At 35.4% G+C, this 20,358-nt stretch overlaps 1 protein-coding gene and 1 pseudogene across 2 annotated transcripts in view; one reads left to right on the top strand and one right to left on the bottom strand.

The window, feature by feature from the left end:
• The window catches only part of LOC308635476 (prothymosin alpha-like), a 30,351-nt pseudogene extending 25,864 nt beyond the window's left edge, over positions 1-4,487 (bottom strand). Inside the window, exon 1 of the transcript in view lies at positions 4,475-4,487. The product of the transcript in view is annotated as a prothymosin alpha-like (transcript). The remainder of the gene's footprint in view (positions 1-4,474) is intronic.
• Positions 1-20,358, top strand: part of NLK (nemo like kinase) — a 144,453-nt gene that overhangs the window by 51,426 nt on the left and 72,669 nt on the right. The gene's annotated exons all lie outside the window — the stretch shown is intronic.

The following is a 20,358-nucleotide window of genomic DNA, read 5'->3' as shown; positions in this document are numbered from 1 at the left end:
GGGATATGTGTCCAAGACCCTCAGTGGATGCTTGAAACTATGGATAATACTAAACGCTATACATATTATATTTTTTTCCCTGTATGCCTTTTGGTATTGCCATGTTATACAAGAAGTGGTCTATTTGATACTTTTTATACCTGGTGTTGCCTTTGCATCACTACTTTTGTGCTTTGGAGACCTTTATTAAGTAAAATAAGGGCTCCTTGAACACCAGCACTATGATATCTTGATAGTTGACTACAGATTGATTAATGGGAAGGTCATATATAAGCATGGATTTGCTGAATGAAGGGATAAATTACATCCAGAAGGGATGGAGTGGGAAGGCCTGAGATTTCATTTTTTGCTACTCAGAATGGCGCACAATTAAAAAACTTATGAATTGGTTATTGGAATTCTCTATTTTTTTTTCTCAAATGAAACCCTTCATAAATTTGGGAATGGACCCTGCACATGGGGCATTCACATGCTAATCTTCTCTGTATCATCCCAATTTTAGTATATATGCTCCCCAAATGAGCACTCTACTTAATGTTTTCAGACTATAGTTCATTGTGGTTGACTGAAACCACAGATAAGGGGGAACTACTATAGTCTGTAAGACTCCAGTGAAATTGTCAGATCTGTGGGGGCCATTCTCTTTCCTGTTAGAGACCCTCATTAATTTTACTTTGAAGTATCCCAGAAGACATATTGCCGATTTCATGGCATTTAATCCAAGTAAAGCAGATTATATTGGGATAATGTCCCTTTCTTTTTCATAATGCACTTATTCTACATCTTCAAAAATAAAAAGACTTTGTTATGCTTTCATCTGATTTTTTTTCTTTTCACATCTAGTCTGACTTTTATATCCCGAATTTCATTTTATCGTCTTTTGAAATGTTGCCTGGTAGGCACCACTTGTTGAACCAGAAAGACCCAAAAAGCATTAACACTAACAATATTCAGGTTATTCTTAAATGGGTTGCCAGAAGGCATAAACTTTTTGAATTGGTAGCATGTGGCACTTGCATAGCACCCTTTTCTTATTAGAAATGGGAAGAAATAAAACGTCCCTTTGTCAATACTAACTTTTGTTCAATTTCATCCTCCCAAGTCTAACTGCATGAAGATTGGTGTTACTCATAGCTAAACAATAGAAGTGGAGAAGGAAGGGTATGGAAACCCTATTCATTATTTTGTTTGTCTTCCAAAAAGAATTTAGGTCATTGAATGTTAGATCATTTTTAGCCCGTGACCCGAGCTGGCTTCATGAAAGAAGGTTCAAGTCGTGAGAAACCGCTAGGGAGTTTTAAATTAAAGAGACAAGACTCTAATTACCTGTAAACCAGCTCCAGGATGGTTTCTCCTAGCTCCAGCCTCAGCCACCTATTGTGGTAGCGAGGTTTACTGAAGAAGGGAGAGGGAGAGGGAGAGGGAGAGGGAGAGGGAGAGGGAGAGGGAGAGGGAGAGGGAGAGGGAGAGGGAGAGGGAGAGGGAGAGGGAGAGGGAGAGGGAGAGGGAGAGGGAGAGGGAGAGGGAGAGGGAGAGGGAGAGGGAGAGGGAGAGGGAGAGGGAGAGGGAGAGGGAGAGGGAGAGGGAGAGGGAGAGGGAGAGGGAGAGGGAGAGGGAGAGGGAGAGGGAGAGGGAGAGGGAGAGGGAGAGGGAGAGGGAGAGGGAGAGAACACGCCAGGGAGTGGAGTTTTATTGGGGAATAAAAAATTCTGGGGAAAATCCCATCCAATGAAGATTAAGTAGAGCAGTGTCCCAAGGTCAGGGGTGATGATTGGGTCTTCGGGGTAGTGGCCAGACACGCCTCTGCACAGACAAGCCCTTGGACCTGGAGAAGGGTGGGGAAAGCTCTGACACAGCTGTTGCCTAAGCTCCTTTCACCCAGCCAGGGAGGTAACTCAAATCACGTGGGAGGATGGCCTCCCACAATCATTTAATATATTAGCAGTTTCAGAAAATTTGTGGACGCACACATTTCTTTACAATAAACACAAAAAGATCTGGAACATTTATTTGATATGATAATTCTTCCATTTTGATAATATTTGTTTTTCTCTTAGGAAGTCATAGTTTGGGAATTTTCTTGTTCCTGTTAACAATATAAATATTTTAGAACAGTATTGTAGGATTTTTCTTTACCTTATTTAGGCTATTCCATCCTCAAATGAAAGTCAATTGTATTTTATAAAACTTGTTTTCAAACTAGGTTTAAGTTAATAAAGTCCTCCCATTCAGCAAATACCTATTGTATAAGAAGTGGTTGTGGGGGGATAATAGTGAAACAGAGCACTCTGTATCCCCTGCCCTCAGTACAAACAGCTAAAGAAATGAAATGGCTTTTTTTTTATGTTGTTATATTTTAAAAGTTTTTCCTAAACCAGATTTCTGAGAAATGCTCTCTCTTAACTAATGAATAGTAACTGTCCACGAGGGGAGTTGGAGGGAGGAGGGGACGTATATTAATGAAGCAAAAGGCTTTGGTTTCTTTGAAATATTCTTGTGACAAGAAGCTAGAAAAAAATATACAATGGTTCTTTTTATTTTTTTAAATATAGTTCTGGCTCTTCAAATACATACATACTTAATGAAACCAAAATTGAGTGCTCCTAAAGTAGGCTGATCTATATATAATAGTATTTCCCAAAGTAGAGCTTTAGTGGGCGGTCCCCATTAACTCCCCCTCCATGTCCTCATTGCGTATTCCCCTCAACTTACTCCATAGATATATCAAGATGTGCAATTTGTAATAAAAATAATTCTACGTAACGTAATTATGGTCACAAGGGTCTTTGAAAAGTATAGAGGAAAAGCTTTGTAATTGCTGCTTTACAGAATTTCATAGCTGTGAGAGAAGCCTGGTATATAGTATAAAGAACACATACTATAGGGTCCAACAGACTTAAATCCAATCTTACTTATTCTCAATTTACCTAGGGCAAATTTGCTAACTTCTCTGTACATTGGTTTTTGGTTTGAAAAATGAAGGTGACAATCCTTTGTATGAAAATTGCACAACAAAGATCCTCACTATTCATGTATTTCATTTGTTCAGCTAATGTATTGGTGTTGTACTGGACTCTTTAATGGTTTCTACTAGTGTTAATAATTGATGAACATTTTGTCAGGCCTTATTCTATTGTCAGACTGCCTAAGACAGGATATGATCCGCATTATAACACATTAAAGTTTCAATCCAACATCTCTAAAAAGAGAATGACAAGAAAGATAGCAAAAAAAAAAAAAAGACTGTTTTTTAATTATAAGGGTAGTAGAAAGAGGCATAATATTTTTACTGGAATAAGATTGCCAGGAGCAGTTATATTCTCATCAGATGACAATAACTTCTGAATAAATAAAATGACTTGTTTTTATTCATATGAGGTAAAATTAAGCTCTCTGAAAAGACTGTAGTTTTTCAGGACTTTCTGAGGGTTAGGAAGGGAATGATTGGATTCTGTGTTCAAATATCTAAGTAAAAGCACCCCTAAAACAAAACCAAAATACCCAAAGAGTTTTGAGTTGATGTCTGATTATTTCTGTCCTAGGAACCTAAAAATGAGAACACATTTCAATAAGGCTACCTTTCTGTCTCTCTTGAGCCTTTGAAATGCTCAAATGATATGTTTATAAGTGCGTTATTAACCCAACCATAGCCACTTGCCTTTTGTTGACTGAGTTCAAGGCTTGTAAACCGAAAGGGACATAATATTGGGAAAGAGTTGTTGACAAAGGAGCTACTGATTTTCATCCATGGTAATATATAATATAAGGTCAATAGTCATCAGATTAAATGCCTGAAAAGGATTCTTTTAAATAGTGCCATCTCCTAAGGGTTTGTTTGCTAGAGAGGAAAATTACATTGTTTATCATCTGTAACAGGAGGGGAAGGAATACAAAAAGTTCAGGTGAAAATGTGCATCTAGTAAAGGTAGACGTAAAAGTCAGGATTCTTGGACTATAAAATCAACTGAAACTTTGATAAAAGAGGATTTGTTATCATTCAAGACAGGTAAAAGTAGAACTGGCTTTAAACATATTTAAAATGCAAGTCTTGAATATTGTGAATCTTTCCCTTTCTTTTCTCTGAAAATTGTGTTTATGTTTTTGAATTATTTTTTTCCATATACCAGAGGGCAGCCCCTGTTCGTCATCCTTTCAGCTCTTTAACCAAAGAGTAAAGAGGACCTCTCCCAGCCTCAAATTTCTAGTCTTTTGCGGGGTGTGGTCTGTTTGCCAGCAGAATAACATGGGAGAGAACATTGACTGGGAAAACACAAATAATAGCCACCTCAAGTGGAAATTGTTATTGTAAGTGCCAGGAAAGGGTCATCTTCATGGCAGAAGAGACTATGGGTTATATGTGGTCCTAGCAAATGTTATACCATACTACTGTTGCTGTCTCCCTGTTCTGATCCTGTTTTATCTCCATATTTTCCCCTGAATAGTGCAGTACCGTACAAACTGTCAGGCTACTCACCTTGGACAGTCATCTGGGACCCTAGGGAAGAGTTTGCTGAAAATTCTACAGTGCTACCAGATTCATTCCGTTCCTATTTCTGATTAACAGCTTCTGTATGTGACAGATTAGTATTTCTTTCCTTTTTTCCCCCTTTTTCCTTTTTAATTTTTAGACTAAAACTTAAATAGTTGCAGAGGAAATGTAGATGTCATGGGAAAAGATGCATCTCTCTGTCCAAGTCTTACTTGTAGAGGCAAGGATCCTTCTATTCGGTATTGTAGTGTTAATTGTACACTTTAATCTTCAGGACTTTATTTTAAGGCTGGTAAAATTCATTTCTTGATCAAGATGTAGAGTATTTTATTATTCCAAATGTCTGCAATTAAAATATAGAGTTGAAGTGATTATTCTGTTAGGGCATTCCCCACTCCCCAGCTAGCATAGCTCTGGTATAACTTTAAGATGTCTGATTTTACAAAGGAAAATCTGCATCAGTCTTTAAAGTTACAGTTAAAAAATTACGTCAATGGTACAGCCAGATGGTATTCTGACACTCACTGTAAGTATTCTAGGATTTTTCTAAAATAGCTGGCTCAAATAGAAAAGTCATCTTCCAAGTATGTTTCTGTCCTTTTATCTTGGTTGTGTGTTTTAACTATAGCACTTATCTTAAAATCATAAAAAACCAGAGTGGAAAATTAAACTATTCCAAAATTTCCTATGCATTTCTTCATCCAGGTTTCACTTCCTGATGTAAATACCTACTCTCATAAATGAGGTATAACTATGCATTCATGATGATGCCTTATCAAATAGTGACATTCAAGAAATTGTCAATATGGACATTCTTTTTTATAGGTCAAGAACATAGTTATTTTGAAAAAGGTGAGAAAGAATGCCAACTACCTAACTGATCTAGTTTAAATAGCATTCTGAACTTCATAATAAAAATATGAATTAATTTTTGAAGAGGATGACAATGTGTGAGTCCTTGATCCTTTTAGCTTAGTTTACCATTAAGCTGAGAAAATGTAGGGTGACCAAACCTTTACAGAACTGTTATTGCAACTTGATGGGTATAGATTTAAATTTTTGAAAATTAAAAATTTTGCCAGGCATGGTAGTACATGCCTGTAATCCCAGTGGCTCAGGAGGCCGAGGCAGGAGGATCACATATTCATAGTCAGCCTGAGCAAAAGCAAGGCGCTAAGCAACTCAGTGAGACCCTGCCTCCAAATAAAATACAAAATAGGGCTGGGGATGTGGCTCAGTGGTCAAGTGTTCCTGAGTTCAATCCCTGGTATCCCCCCCCCCACAAAAAAAACCCAAATTAAAAAATTTTTAAATATTTTTAATCCTCCTTCAGTATAGCCTTAGATTTCTAGACCTAAATATAATCAAAGGAGTATTAAAGGAGGAAAAATATCTGTCAACTATTTGTATTTGGACTGGGGTTATAAGAGCCTTAATACTGGAATCCTGACACCTGGGCATCAAAGGAGGAACATTCAGTGGACCATTTATAAAAGTCAATAAAAAACCCAGGTAGATCTTGGAGATATTTCTCTGTTTCCCCACTCCAACACTCATTTCCAAACAGCACAGAGAAAAAGAGGAATTTTGAAACATTTTCATTTTCCTTAACAAAGAATTAAAGATAGCCAGGTATGATGGCGCATGAATGCTTGTTATCCCAACAACTTGGGAGTCTAAGGGAAGATGATCATAAGTTTGAGACCAGACTCAGCAATTAAGAAAGGCCCTAAACAGTTTAGGGAGATCCTGTCTCAAAATATAAAAATGACTGAGGATGTTGCTTAGGGGTTGAATGCCCCTAGGTTCAATCCCCAATATAAAAAATAAATAAATAAGAAATGAAGAATTAAAAAATCAACTTTTACAAATCAACAGTGTCAGGGAAACAGTTTTAGGAAACAGTTTTAAGAAATCCTTTACGATTGACAGATAAAGAACATTTCCTTTCTGTTAGAAAACAAAAGGCACATCATTCTCCTGGCAGTTGGTTTGTAGAATAGAAGGACACTGTGGATGGATAGGATGTGCTAGGATGGATATTTTTCTTTGTTTTCACACTTTGTGTTGTCTAATGTATGTTACAGTACCACATTCCATTTCCACTATTTCTAGCCAGAATTAATGCTAGTAAGTTCTTCTTAAGTTTAGTGGAACTTTGCTTGAGCTAATTACCTATATTTCAGTTTGGTTTGGGATATAATTCTTTTTAAAAATGAGGCACCAACATACAGGTTATTTTTATTTTCTAATATCTGAAGGCAGCTGCACACACAAAAAAACCCATTTTGATAGCAGAATATTTACATTTTGGTTATGGAAATTTAAAAATTATACTAATGTTATCATTTGCCATGCTCCTAAATGTAATTATTTCTTCTATTAAGAAAGTTCAGTAAATTAATTTCATTTTGTGTGTGTACTTGGATTTTTCAGTTTATCCTTAAATAAGTAAAACTCACTTTTTTTTTCTATCTACATAGAAACTTACATACATTTCACATATTTACTCTCCTCTGAATTAAGTCATGCTAAGTTGCAGGGAGAATTAGTTAGATGTTACTATTTGTTAGATTAAACCCAAGTTGTATTTCAGTTTTATAAATGAATTATCTTTATTTGATGTAACTACCAGAACTTATTGGTATTGGAAAGCATTATTTTAAAACAGGCATTATAATTTTTACTTTGAATAGCTTGTAGTATAATATTGCTTTTTTTTCTGTTTGAAATTTTTTATAGTTGTGAGAGTATTAGGCACCATATCTGATGCTGATATGGATGTAATGACAGATACTCATACATTTCAGTATCTTCAATAACATACTAGACTTCAAATCTTAGCAGCTGGGAAACTGTTGAGGATATATCTCTTTTTACTTGTGATTCTTGTCTTTTTAGTCTCCTTCACAGATTGAATTTTTCATTTTATGTTCATTTTATGAATATTCCATGTGTTTAAAATCAGGCTTTAATAAGGATTCTATTCCTTTTTTTAAGTAATGTTTTACAAGGTATACCACTTACTAGTTGACAGAAATCTGTTTCTTGGTACTTGGCCAGTTCTATAATTTTTGACTGATTTTTTAGTAGATTAATCTTCCTTAGAACTAGAAATGACTGGATCCAGCACTGTGACATTTTCCTTTCTTAGATAAAGGAGCTATATAGCTCAGATAACAAATCTAAAAAGTATGCACGCAAGTCTTCTTTTACTCCTTTATCTGCCACAGGGCAAACTGTAAGTAAATTATTAAAATAACTAATTCAGTTTTTGGGTCATAGTTCCCTTGAAATGAAATAGTTGCTCATGTCATATCTTTTATAATAACACTGAATAAAGTCAGAAGCCTTTTTTTAAAAAAAATTAATCGTCATAAGAATTAAGCAGAAAATATAACCTTATATGCCCAAGATTGGGCAAAAGAACACAGAAATGATGAATTATTTTCCTTCTAATATTAGAAATCTGACATGTAATTATTAGTCTCATATTTGTACCACATCTCCCACCAGTTTAAGGTAAACATTTTTATGAAAGATATGAACATAAAATATAAGAAAGGGGAAGAAAATGGACCTTGAGTACATCTTTATTCCTCAGTAAGAACACATGTATATTATTGACCACATCATTTTAATTGGATTAATTAAGTCACCTACTTTGGACATACAAGTTTTTTTCCCCCAACTATTTTTTCGCAATTATGAAAGCTTTCCAATACCATTCTTGTATATAGTCTTATTTAATTTGATTCTGTTGTAAAAAGTCCCAGAAGTAAAATTACTAGGTCATAAAGTCCACTCATGGGCTGGGGATATAGCTCAGTTGGTAGAGTGCTTACCCAACATGCACAAGGCCGTAGGTTCAATCCCCTAGCACCACAAAAAAGAAAAAAAAAAGTCCACTCGTGTTTTAAGGACTTAGGTATACAATGCCAAATTACTCTGCAGAAATGTACTAATTAACACCTTTCGTTATTAGAATAATTTTTGCCATGTCTATGAAAAAATTAATAGCTCATGGTTTCAATTTTACTCAGTGTCCATTTTCAATGTACTCAATGTATTTTATGCTAGTACCTTTCATAAAAATGTTTATCTTATACTTGTGGAAGATGTGGTACAAATATGTGACTCTTGGTGCGGCAAAGTATTATTATTATTATTATTATTATTTTGTTTTCTGATTTTGTTTTTAAATTAACATTTTATTTATACATAGTAAAATTCATCTATTGTAAGTGTACAGATTGACTAATTTTGGTAATTATATACAAGTGTGGAAGCACCATCACAATCAAGATATAGAATGAGTCTCCCACCCTAGAAAGTTTCCTCACACTCCTTTTTGCAGCTTATCTCCTTTCCCATTGGCAGCCCCAGGGAACCACTGATCTACTTTCTGTCACTATAGTTTTGTCTTTTCTAGACACTTATTTGTCTTTTCAAATAAATGGAATCATATAGTACCAGTCTATTTTGGGTTTGGCTTCTTTTACTTAGCATAATGTCTTGAGGGTTTTCTTTTCTTCTTCTTCTTCCTCCTCCCCCACCTCCTCCTCCCCCTCCTCCCCTCCCCCTCCCCCTCCTCCCCCACCTCCCCCTCCCCCTCCTCCCCTCCCTCCCTCCCCCTCCCCCTCCCCCTCCTCCCCTCCCTCCCTCCCCCTCCCCCTCCCCCTCCTCCCCTCCCTCCCTCCCCCTCCCCCTCCCCCTCCTCCCCTCCCTCCCTCCCCCTCCCCCTCCCTCTCCTCCCCCTCCCCCTTCTCTTCCTCCTCCCCCTCCTCCCCCCCCTCCTCCTCCTCCACCACCACCACCACCATCCACCACCCCAACTGAGCTATATCCCCGGTCCTCATCCATATTTTTATGTTTTGTTGTGTTGTTGTTATTACTGGGGATTGAACCTAGGGGTGCTTAACCACTAAGCAACATTCCCAACCCTTTTTATTTTTTATTTTGAGACAGTTTTGCTAAATTGCTTATGCCCTCGGGCTTGGGGTTGTAGCTTTGTGGTAGAGCACTTGCCTCGCATGTGTGAGGCACTGGGTTCGATCCTCAGCACCACATAAAAATAAATAAATAAAATAAAGATATTGTGTCCTAAAAACAACTAAAAAAAAAATTGCTTAGGCCCTCAGTAAGTTGCTGAGGCTGACCTTGAATTTGTGATCTTCCTGCCTCAGCCTTCCAAGTTGCCAGAATTACAGGCATGTGCCACCATGCCTGGCTTCAGAGTTGTTTTTAATTAAAGTTTCATTTGTTTGTATTATTGAGCTGCATTCTGTAACATAGATGTACTGCAATTTGTTTATCCATTCATTACTTGATGGCCATCTGAAGTGTGATAGGTTTTGTGAATCATTGCTACTTTGAACATTTGTGTCTTTACTGGATATATATTTTCATTGCTTTTGGAAACAGAGTTGCTAGGTCACATGGCACATATATGCCTACCTTCATAAGATTGTCATACTGCTTTCTAAAATATCTGTATGGTTTACATTTCCACCAGCAATGTATAAGAGTTCAAATGTTCTCATATCCTCAGTAGTACATATTATTTTCACTATTTTTTCCTCCATGAACTCATGTTTTTTGTTAGAGAAACATGACTATAATTACAATCTAGTATGATTAGTGCTAGATGTCAGTCAACTTTAGCCTTCTAGTGGGTGTACAGTGGAATCTTACTGTGGTTTTAATTTGTATTTCTCCGACTAGTGATGTTGAGTTTCTTTTTATGTGCTTATTGAGTATCTGTATATCTTCTTTTATAAAGCAGGCAAATATTTTGCCTTTTTTTTTTTTTTTGGTACTAGGGTTTGAACTCAGATGTTTAACCACTAAACCACATCCCCCCAACCTTTATTATACTTTATTTAGAGATAGGGGCCTTGCTAAGTTGCTGAGGCTGGCATCGAACTCACAATCTTCCTGCATCAGCCTCTCGATCTGCTGGGATTACAGGTATAGCCACTCTGCCTGGCTCTTTTGCCCATTAATAATCAGATTATTAGTTATTTTGGATACAAGTCTTTGTCAAATAGGTGTTTTAAATATCATCTCCTATTTAGTGGTTTGCCTTTTCATTTTCATTTTCTTAGTCTCTTTGGAAGAGCAAAAGTTCTTAATGTGGTTCTTAGTCTGGATCCCCGCTAAGAAATCTTTACTTAACCCAAAGTCACAAAATTTGTTTCCATTTTTTCCCTCTGTAAGGTTAATAATCTGAGCTCTTACATTCAGGTCTGTGGTCAATTTTTGTGTATAGCATAAGGTAAGGGTCATAACTCCCTTTTCCCCCGTATGGACATCCCATTAGTCTGGCACCACTGGTTGAAAAAAATATCTTTGTCCCAATGAATTACATTAACCCCTTTGTTGAAAATGAATTGACATATGTGTATGAGTCTATTTTTGGACTCTCTATTCTGTTTACTGACTTGTATGTCTATCATTATACCAATATCATCCATCTTGATTTCTGTATCTTTATGACAGGTTTTGGAATCCTTCAACTTTGTTTTGCCTTTTGCATTTCTATATAAATTTTAAAATCAGTTGTTATATCTCTTAAAAAGCCTACAGAATTTTGATCATATTGCTTTGAATCTAATAATCATTTGGGGGAGTTAAGCCATTTAAATATTAAATTTTTGAAGCCATGAACATAAATCTATGGATATGGTGTATTTCTCTGTTTAGGTTGTTTCTAACTTTTCTTTGCAGTAATCATTGTATAGACCTTGTATAGCTTTCATTAAGTTTATTTTTAAAATTTTTATTCATATTTTGCAGTATCGGGGATTGGAACCAGGGGTTACCACTGAGCTCCATTCCCAACCCTTTTTAATTTTGATTTTGAGAAAAGATCTCACTAAGTTGCTGAGGCAGGCCTGGAAATTGAGATCCTCCTGCCTCAGTCCCCCAAGTTGCTAAAGCTACAGGTAATGTGCTGCTATGCCCAGCTAAATTGATTTTTTAAATTTTTGTTTTAGTTGTAGATGGACACAATACCTTTTATTTCACTTATTTATTTTTATTTGGTGCTGAGGATCATACCCAGTGCCTCTTGTGCTAGGAAGCATTCTGCTGCTGAGCTACAATCCCAGCCCTGATTTTTAATAGTGTTATTTTTCATACTTTAAACAAAAATTATAAATGGAATTTCAAAAAAATTTTTTCTGGCTGGGATTGTGGCACAGTGTAGAGTGCTTGCCTAGCATATGTGAGGCACTGAGTTTGATTCTCAGCACTGCATATAAATAAAATAAACATCCATTGACAACTAAAAAATATTTAAAAAATTTTTTTTCCTTTTAATTGTTGAAAGATAGTATATAGAGATATGGTTGAATTTTGTAAATTGACCTCATATCTTGGAACTTTGCTGCATTCATTTATTAATGTTAGTAGCTTTTTAAAGGTTCCTTAGGTTTTGCCACATGTCTTCTTTCAATAAAGACATTTTTATTTATTTACTTTTAGTTGTCAACAGCCTTTATTATTTATTTATTTATATGTGGTGTTGAGAATCAAACCCAGTGACTCACACATGCTAGGCAAGCAAGTCCTCTGCCACCAAACCACAACCCCAGCCCTCACTGAGGACATTTTAACTTCTATTCCCATACATATGCCTTCTATTCATTTACTTTTTTCCTTTTCTTGGATAGATATTTCAGTACGCATGCATATTTACAACTGCTGTGTCTTCCTCTTGAATTGCCCTTTTATATATATAAATCTCTATTTCCTATATAAATTTTTTCTTGAAATCTACTTTGTCTGATGTTAATGTAAACATTCCAGGCTTCTTAGGCTTATTATTTACATGGTATATTTTTTTCATTCGAATAATTTTTTATCTATATGTTTATGTCTGTGTCTCATAGACAACATATAGTTGGGTTTATTTATCCATTATTACAGTCTCTGCTTCGCCCTGACCCTCCCTGATTGTTGTGAATCAAACCCAAGGTCTTATGCTAGGCAAACATTCTACCACTGAACCACATCCTCAGCCTAGTCTTTGCCTTTTAATTGGCTTATTTATTTCATGAATCTGTGTGTGTGTGTGTGTGTGTGTGTGTGTGTGTGTGTGTGTGTGTGCGCGCGCGCGCGCACGTGCGCGCGCGGTGTGTTTACTGGGGATTGAACTCAGGGGTGCTCTACCATTGAGCCACATCCCCAGCCTTATTTATTCATTTACTTTATTTTGGCTCTGGGGATTAAACCCAGAGGTTTTTATCACTGAACTATCCCCCCAGCCTTTAAAACTTTTTTCTTTTAAGATTGGGCCTTGCTAAATTGCCCAGGCTGGCTCTAAATTTCAATCCTTCTGCCTCAGATTCCAAAGTAGCTGGGATTAAGGCGTTCATTAATTTTTAATGTAATTAGTGATACAGTAAAGTGTGAGTTTACCATTTTATTTTTAGTTTTCTTTTGTCTCTCGCATATTAATGTTCCTCTTTGCCTGTCCACCTCACTTTTGAAGTACTATATTTTGATCAAGAAGTCTGCTGGAAATAATTACTTTGGTGAAACATTTTGGATATTGTTGACTTATACTTACATAGAAAAAAAATTTTTTCCCCTCAGCGAATGGATACTTGGAATGTTTCTAATTTTTGAGGGATGTGATAAGGTTGTAAAATAAATTTAGTGATTTAGAAAGCCTAATAAATAAAAGCTCATTTATTAGAGTCTGAGCTGCAATTTCTCTTCATGGTTTTATACATGTGATACAAGTCTCCTTAAGGGTGTCACAGATTTGTCTTATTCTTCTTTATATCATGTAGCACCTAGTCATGATTACTAGTACATTGTTAAGTGCCCAGTAAAAAAGTTCGTAGAAAGAATAATTTGCAGGTGACTGTTATATATGTCTTTCTGCCATAAAGCAAATCACAGCATCTATAGAGTGCAACGCTGCCATTTCTAATAACCTTTTAGTAGTATTTCTCTTTCTGTAGATGCCCTCCTTTCTCATTGAGGGGAAGATATCAAAAGAAAAAAAAGGGGGGGGGGAAGCAGAAGGGCAGTGATATGCAGGGAAGTTTTATTTTGTTTCCTATGATTCTTATTGTTTCTCGCAACTTTGTAATAGTGTTTAAAACCTCCTCTAACAAGAAAGAATCTTGTAGATTGGTAGTTCAGTAAACCAGCCACCATTGAGATTATGTATTACATGCCTTTTTACCATTGGTTAAATCTTTTTGCACTTATTTTCTAAGATTATTTATATTTTACCCCTGTTTCTGAACTTTGGAGCTTTTGCAATCTGAAAATTTTCATTTGAAAGTTGTTTGTCCCCCCGCCCCACACACACAAATTACGAAGAGCTGTTTCAAATAGTTATTATATATTTAAAGTCTTACAATTACAGTAAGAAAATTTGTGTATTTAGTGTGATAGTGAAATTGGGGATATGCTAAATTTTAAATTTTGTCTGGTTATAATAGTGGTAGGAAATTAATGTTAGTGAATAACATTTGAAACCAAGATTTGAATACTTTTGGAAACAGGCAAAGTCTGTCTAGCAAGTGCTTTCCCTATAGTTAAAATCATATTAAGATTTGTAATTTGGGCCAGGGTTGGGGCTCAGTGGTAGAGTACTTGCTCGGCATGAGTAAGGCACTTGGTTCGATCCCAGGCACCACATAAAAATTAAAACAAATAAAATAAAAGTATTTTGTCCATCTACAACTAAAAGAAATATTTTTTAAAAATTGTAATTTTTAATTTGAAAATGTTAAAGATTTAGATTAAAATTCTAAGAGAAATTATTTCTTCAAGATAAAGTTCTTTGAAAAATTTATTCTGACCACTTTGGTAATTTTTTTACCTCATACATTTACATTTTGTTGTATACACTCATTTTCTTCCTACTATCGTTTGATTATAGTTGCTGTTTACAAAATGAAACATTTCAGAATTCCTTTTCAACTTAAAATTCCCTATTGACCATTTTTCTACTGATAAATGTTTCCTACCTGATGTTCCCTTTATTATAGTATTCACTGAAACTAGCACATTCTCTAAGCAGAACAGAGATTTTGAGATAGGCAGCTTACTATCTAGCTTCCTTCTCAATTAAATCTTGGCAGTTTCTCATTCTCTGGTTTGTTTCTCCTAAGGATTTGTGACCTGATAAAAATTGCTACATACCAACAATCATTTTTACTTTATCAAAGTGAGGTCAATGGAAGAAAAGGGTCTGAGTTTTAGTTATTTTTATTCAATGTTGTGAGTGGTATTTTTCAGATAGGCTTTTTTTTTTTTTACAAGCACATTTGACATTTGTTGTCCTCATCACTTTTGTGGTTAGTTTCATCCTTCTTCCTGAAGTGAAACTGACAAGAAGCAGAGCAAGGCTCTCTAGGAGAGATTTAGCAATCAGTATCCACGTGGAAGTAGCTGGTAGTTATTGGTTAGAGGTGAGTGGTAATAGTCTTAAAATGTTTTTACATGAAACCCTTTCAGGAAATGCTCCGTCTCACTCCACCCCCACCCTGATATTTTGGATATAAATAGTAAAAGGAAAAAACTCAGAACAAACTGATGCTATTCTACTTCTAAATTCATCTTATGGCTTTCTTGTGGCCCTCTTCCCTAGACTCCCACTTTTAAAACTGTTGCACCATTGAATCCCATCTAGTTCTGTTTGGCTTAGCAGGCTTCCATTCTTCAGGTAGTTTTCTATTAAATGTTCATTTCCTCAGTAAGATGTAAGACAATAGAACATTTTTCTGTATGCAGCTACATTCTGCATTACTATTTCTGATTGCTATCTTGAATCTTCACCTTTGTTCAAGGTTTTCTATCATAGTTCAAGGGAAAGGAGTCAGGACCTCCTTTCCACCAGAGCTGTCTTTTAAATTTATATCCCAAAGGAGGATTTAAAATTGTCCTACAAGCTGGGCACAGTGGCACACACCTGTAATCCCAGTGGCTTGGGAGGCTGAGGTAGGAGGATTGCGAGTTCAAAGCCAGCCTTAGCAAAAGCAAGGCTGTAAACAACTCAATGAGACCCTGTCTCTAAATAAAATACGAAAAATAGGGCTATGGCTGTGGCTCAGTAGTTGAGTGCCCGCAAATTCAATCCTAAGTACCTCTCCCCAAAATAGAATAAAATAAAATAATAAAATCATCCTACCATGTAATATATACCTGAAATACTAGTTGTGGTATATAACAGGTAGCTTCTTTATGTATATAATTTTTTTGTGTGTGTATGTGCTGGGGATTGAATTCAGGGGGCACTTGGCCCCTGAGCCACATTCCCAGCCCTCTTTTATTTTTTTTAGAGACAAGGTCTCACTGAGTTGCTTAACACCTCGATGTTGCTGAGGCTGGCTTTGAACTTGCCATCTTCCTCAGCCTCCAGAGCTAATGGGATTATAAGTATCTGCCTCCGTGCCCAGCTAACTGGTAGGTTCTCTAGCGTGGCTAAGTATGGCTAAGGCAAATGCATCTCTCTTTACCTGAGGTTTTATAGTTTGTAATTACATTAATCTACATATTTTAACTAGTAATAAAAGAATTTTAAATTATGGTTTTATCCAAGTACTGGTAGGCCTCAGAGATAAAACTGGGATTAAAAAAAAAACTTTTTTTAAAAATATATATTTATTTTTTTAATGTGATGGTGAGGATCGAACCCAGGGCCTTGCATGTGCTAGGCAAGTGCTCTACCGCTGAGCCACGACCCCAGTCCTGTCATTTGCCTTTTTTTAAAAAAAAGAAAAAATGGATTTGGGGATAATGTTTTAGTCATCAGTTAAACCTCTGCCAGATGTTTGGGCAGCCAGATCCTTCCCCATTTATTCTTAAAGAGTGAGTTTAATAATAAAGACTGATGATTCATCCATAGGTTGGGCACAGAAGAAAACCTTTGTTATCTCTTGCTAGCAGCTTTTGAGCTTACTGCCATATTTCCCCAGGTGGGCCTGGAGTAGATATTGTTAGCAAATAATGATCACTCTACTCATTTAGAGCCATCATCTTCCCTGCCTCATACCAGCAAGCTTCAGTACCCAGAGCCAAGGCCGCAGCCATGTTCAGAACACTAGCATATTTTTAAAAACTGATTATTTGCAATGTTTATTCCTATAATGGATAATTTAAGTTCCTTTATCACTTTGTTCACCATAATTAAAAATCAGTGTTTGTTACTGCATGTTTCCAAATGTATTTCCCCAAAATTTATCCTGCATCTAAAGCATCCTTGTTGGGGTTGGAAAATTTAGCATGAAACACACAGAAAAATGATCTTGTGTTACCTGTTTTATTGAAAACATACCTCAGTCAACATTTTTTATTAGTTATTTTATAGTTTTTAGAATATTTTTGCAAATTCAGAACTTATTACTCTCAACTAAATTCTATTACACAGTTTGTTTCATTTATATGAACAAATAATGTGTATGAACAAATAGTGTTTTCCATATACTACTATCTTAAAATCATTTCCAATTTATGTGTAATGAAAAATACATAAAATATTTATATTAAAACTTCTTTTTTGTAAAGTTAGAATATGTCTTATACACCATGGTTGTATGCCAGCACATCTGTTCCAGATAACATAACAGGAAAACAAAAGAAACAAAAACTGATAAGTATAAGAACTGTCTACAAGAACACTTGAATAGGAGACAGTGTTTATCTTACTGTGTAAATTTCCATTCAAATAAACCAAAAATTAATGGTCCTCAATAATGAAATAAGATAAAATTTTGAGAAAACGCAAGTAGGCACATCTGCTTTGTTTTAAATGCACATATTTGAATACATATATATTTTTTTTTTGAGAGAGAGAATTTTTTTTATTGATTATTTAAAGCATTACATAGTTCATGATATATCATCTTTCATACATTTGACTCAAATTGTGTTTTGAACTCCCATTTTCACCCCAAATACAGATTGCAGAATCACATCTGTTACATATTCACATTTTTACATAATGCCATATTAGTGACTGTTGTATTCTGCTACCTTTCCTATCCCCTACTATCCCCCCTCCCCTCCCCTCCCCTCCCATCTTCCCTCTCTACCTCCCCTGCTGTTGTTCAATTCTCTCCCTCTTTTTCCTTCCCCCTTGCGAGAATTTTTTTTTTAATATTTATTTTTTAGTTTTCTGCGGACACAACATCTTTGTTTGTATGCGATGCTGAGGATCGAACCTGGGCCGCATGCATGCCAGGCAAGCGCACTACCGCTTGAGCCACATCCCCAGCCCAACATATAATTTTTTTAGTAAATACATTCAACATAAATTTTACACACATCATCCTCAGATTATAGTGCAATAAGATTAAAATGTATAACAAAACATAGCAAGATTTCAGTTAGAATTTTAAAAAAGGTAATACAATAAATAAATATACTGTTTGAAAAACATGAAAACCCCTACCACCAGTTATCCAGCTCATAGGCTGGAAAATAAACTTATAATTTTTTTCAATTCTTCTGTGCTTATTTCAACAAGCAAATAAAATGGATCAGTGAAGCTCAAAAGGACCTTAGAAAAGAGCTGTGTATTAAGAGACAAAATTAGGATGAAAACTACTGAAATTTTTTAAAAATATTTTTTTAGACATTGATGGGCCTTTATTTTGTTCATTTATTTATATGTGGTGCTGAGAATCAAACCCAGTGCCTCACACATGCTAGGCAAGCACTCTATCACTGAGCCACAACCCCAGCTCCCTGAAAATTTTTTTAAATAAAAATTTTATAAACAGCCTGCAAAAATTTATATATATAGAAATTTATGTATATTATAATATATATATATATATAAGCACTATACAACTAGATACTTTAGATACTAAACTAGTTGGAATAGGAAACACAGTGAATTTTAATGTAACCACTGGTGAATATTTTTAAGCACGTAATACCTATATCATATAAACAGGTACTAAACACTGAAGTAAATGGAAGGCTACCTATTTTGTGAGTCAGACAAAATATACCTACTAAGGCTGGGGAGTAAGATTAAAAGCAATCTTGTTGAACATAGATGAAAAACGCTCAAGAATAATATAAATAGAATATACATTAAGAGGTTTTCAGCATTAAAAAAAAAAATTCTTGATGATCAGGTGGGATTTAGTGTAGAAGTTGACCTGGGATGGAATACTATTCTACATACTAGGAGCATATTTCCAGTAATAGAATCTTTGTGCTCAGGGGTTAAAAGATACTGTTCCTCCCACTCTGAGATTGAATGCAAGCCCTCTACCACTGAGCTACATCTATATCTATGGGATCAGTAATCGGATAAGTACTGGTTGAAATTGAACTAGTGAACTTTAGAGGAAATAGCAGTTCCAGAAATTGGTTCATAGTTACTATTATTATAAATAAATATTTCATTCCATACATGATTGGAATTCCAAATGAATTAGAATTAAATAAAACATTGCTATTAAAATAAAAGAAGAAATGAAATGAAAATTATATTTGTTTGAATAGGTGATTTGAAATTTCTATATATTTGTCTAGTGAATAACCTGAATAAATGGAAAAGCTATATAAATTATTAAAGGCAAAGATAGGAACTGTACAAAATAAATTAGAATAGAACCTAGAATGTTGTAAACACTTGGTAGTCTGTGGTGATGGTTTTTATTTTAACAGCTTTATTGAGTCATAATTGAAATACTATAAAATGAGCCATCATAATTCAGTGACTTCTAGTGAATTTATAATGATCTGCAGCAATTAATAGGATATATTCAGTTTTAGGTTTTGAATTATTTTCCTCACTCCAGAAGACTCAAACTGTTTTCCAAAGTGGCTGTGTCATTTTACGTTCCCACCAGTATTGTATGATGGTTCCAATTTTGACGGAGATTTCATTGAATCAGGAGATCAATGAAATCTATTTGAGAGAATTGCCATCCTAACATTGAACCTTTTAACACAAATATGAAATGCCCTCTATGTGCTCATGTTTCTTTTGTTCCTACATTCTTCCTTCATTTCCTTATTTTATGTTATTTGTAGATGATCATATTCACTCATTTATTGATTATATGTTTGCTTGTGTGCACATATACACTTAGTGTGAGGTTTGAACCTAGGGCCTCATAGATGCTAATCATGTACTTTACACTAAGCTACACCCCCAGTCCTCATCTTTTGATGTTTTAATCCTCTTTTGATTTTTTTTAGTTATTTTTTTATTGATTGTTCCAGGCATGCATCTTAATTTCCAAACAAATTTCAAATTAATATTGTCTTGATTCCAGTAAAATATGGCAACATTTTTCTAATTAGCTCGATTTCTTCTCCCTTTTATGCTATTATTGTCGTATATCATACATATATATTATAAACCCAACAATGTATTCCTCTATGTACTTACATACCACTCCAGTATTTTTGATTTCTGTGTATGTGTGAACTTAAGTTACCCTTTGGGGTCAGCAAATCCTTTCACTCCCAATCTCTCCATACATCCTTGGCCCTCTGGGAGGCTTCCTGCATGTGAGGAGAATTAAAGGACTCAGCAGAAAATAAAAGCTAGTCATTTGTGAAAATTGGATGAGATCTTGACACACACATATACATACAGATGGATAACCAAACTGTGGAAGTCTTACTGGCTCAGGATGTTGGAAGATAACCATTACTCAATCAGTGGCTGACTACTAAGCTATGCAGACACAAGGGGGAACCACAGGAAGGGAAGTCCAAAAATTAAAATAGCAATTAAAAAACAAAATAGAAACCTGAAATTCTGCTTGGTCCCTCTCTGGTCCCTTCTGTGTATATACTCAACTTCCATTGAGCCAGGGATGTATAGAGAGTTTATCTAGACCCTCTAAGGCTCTCTCATTTCCAGAATATCT

Source organism: Spermophilus citellus, assembly GCF_964194105.1.
Source record: "Spermophilus citellus genome assembly, chromosome: 17".
Classification (NCBI taxonomy): Eukaryota; Metazoa; Chordata; class Mammalia; order Rodentia; family Sciuridae; genus Spermophilus; species Spermophilus citellus.
Note: the sequence above shows the minus strand (reverse complement) of the source record. Positions and strands in the feature narration are given on the sequence as shown.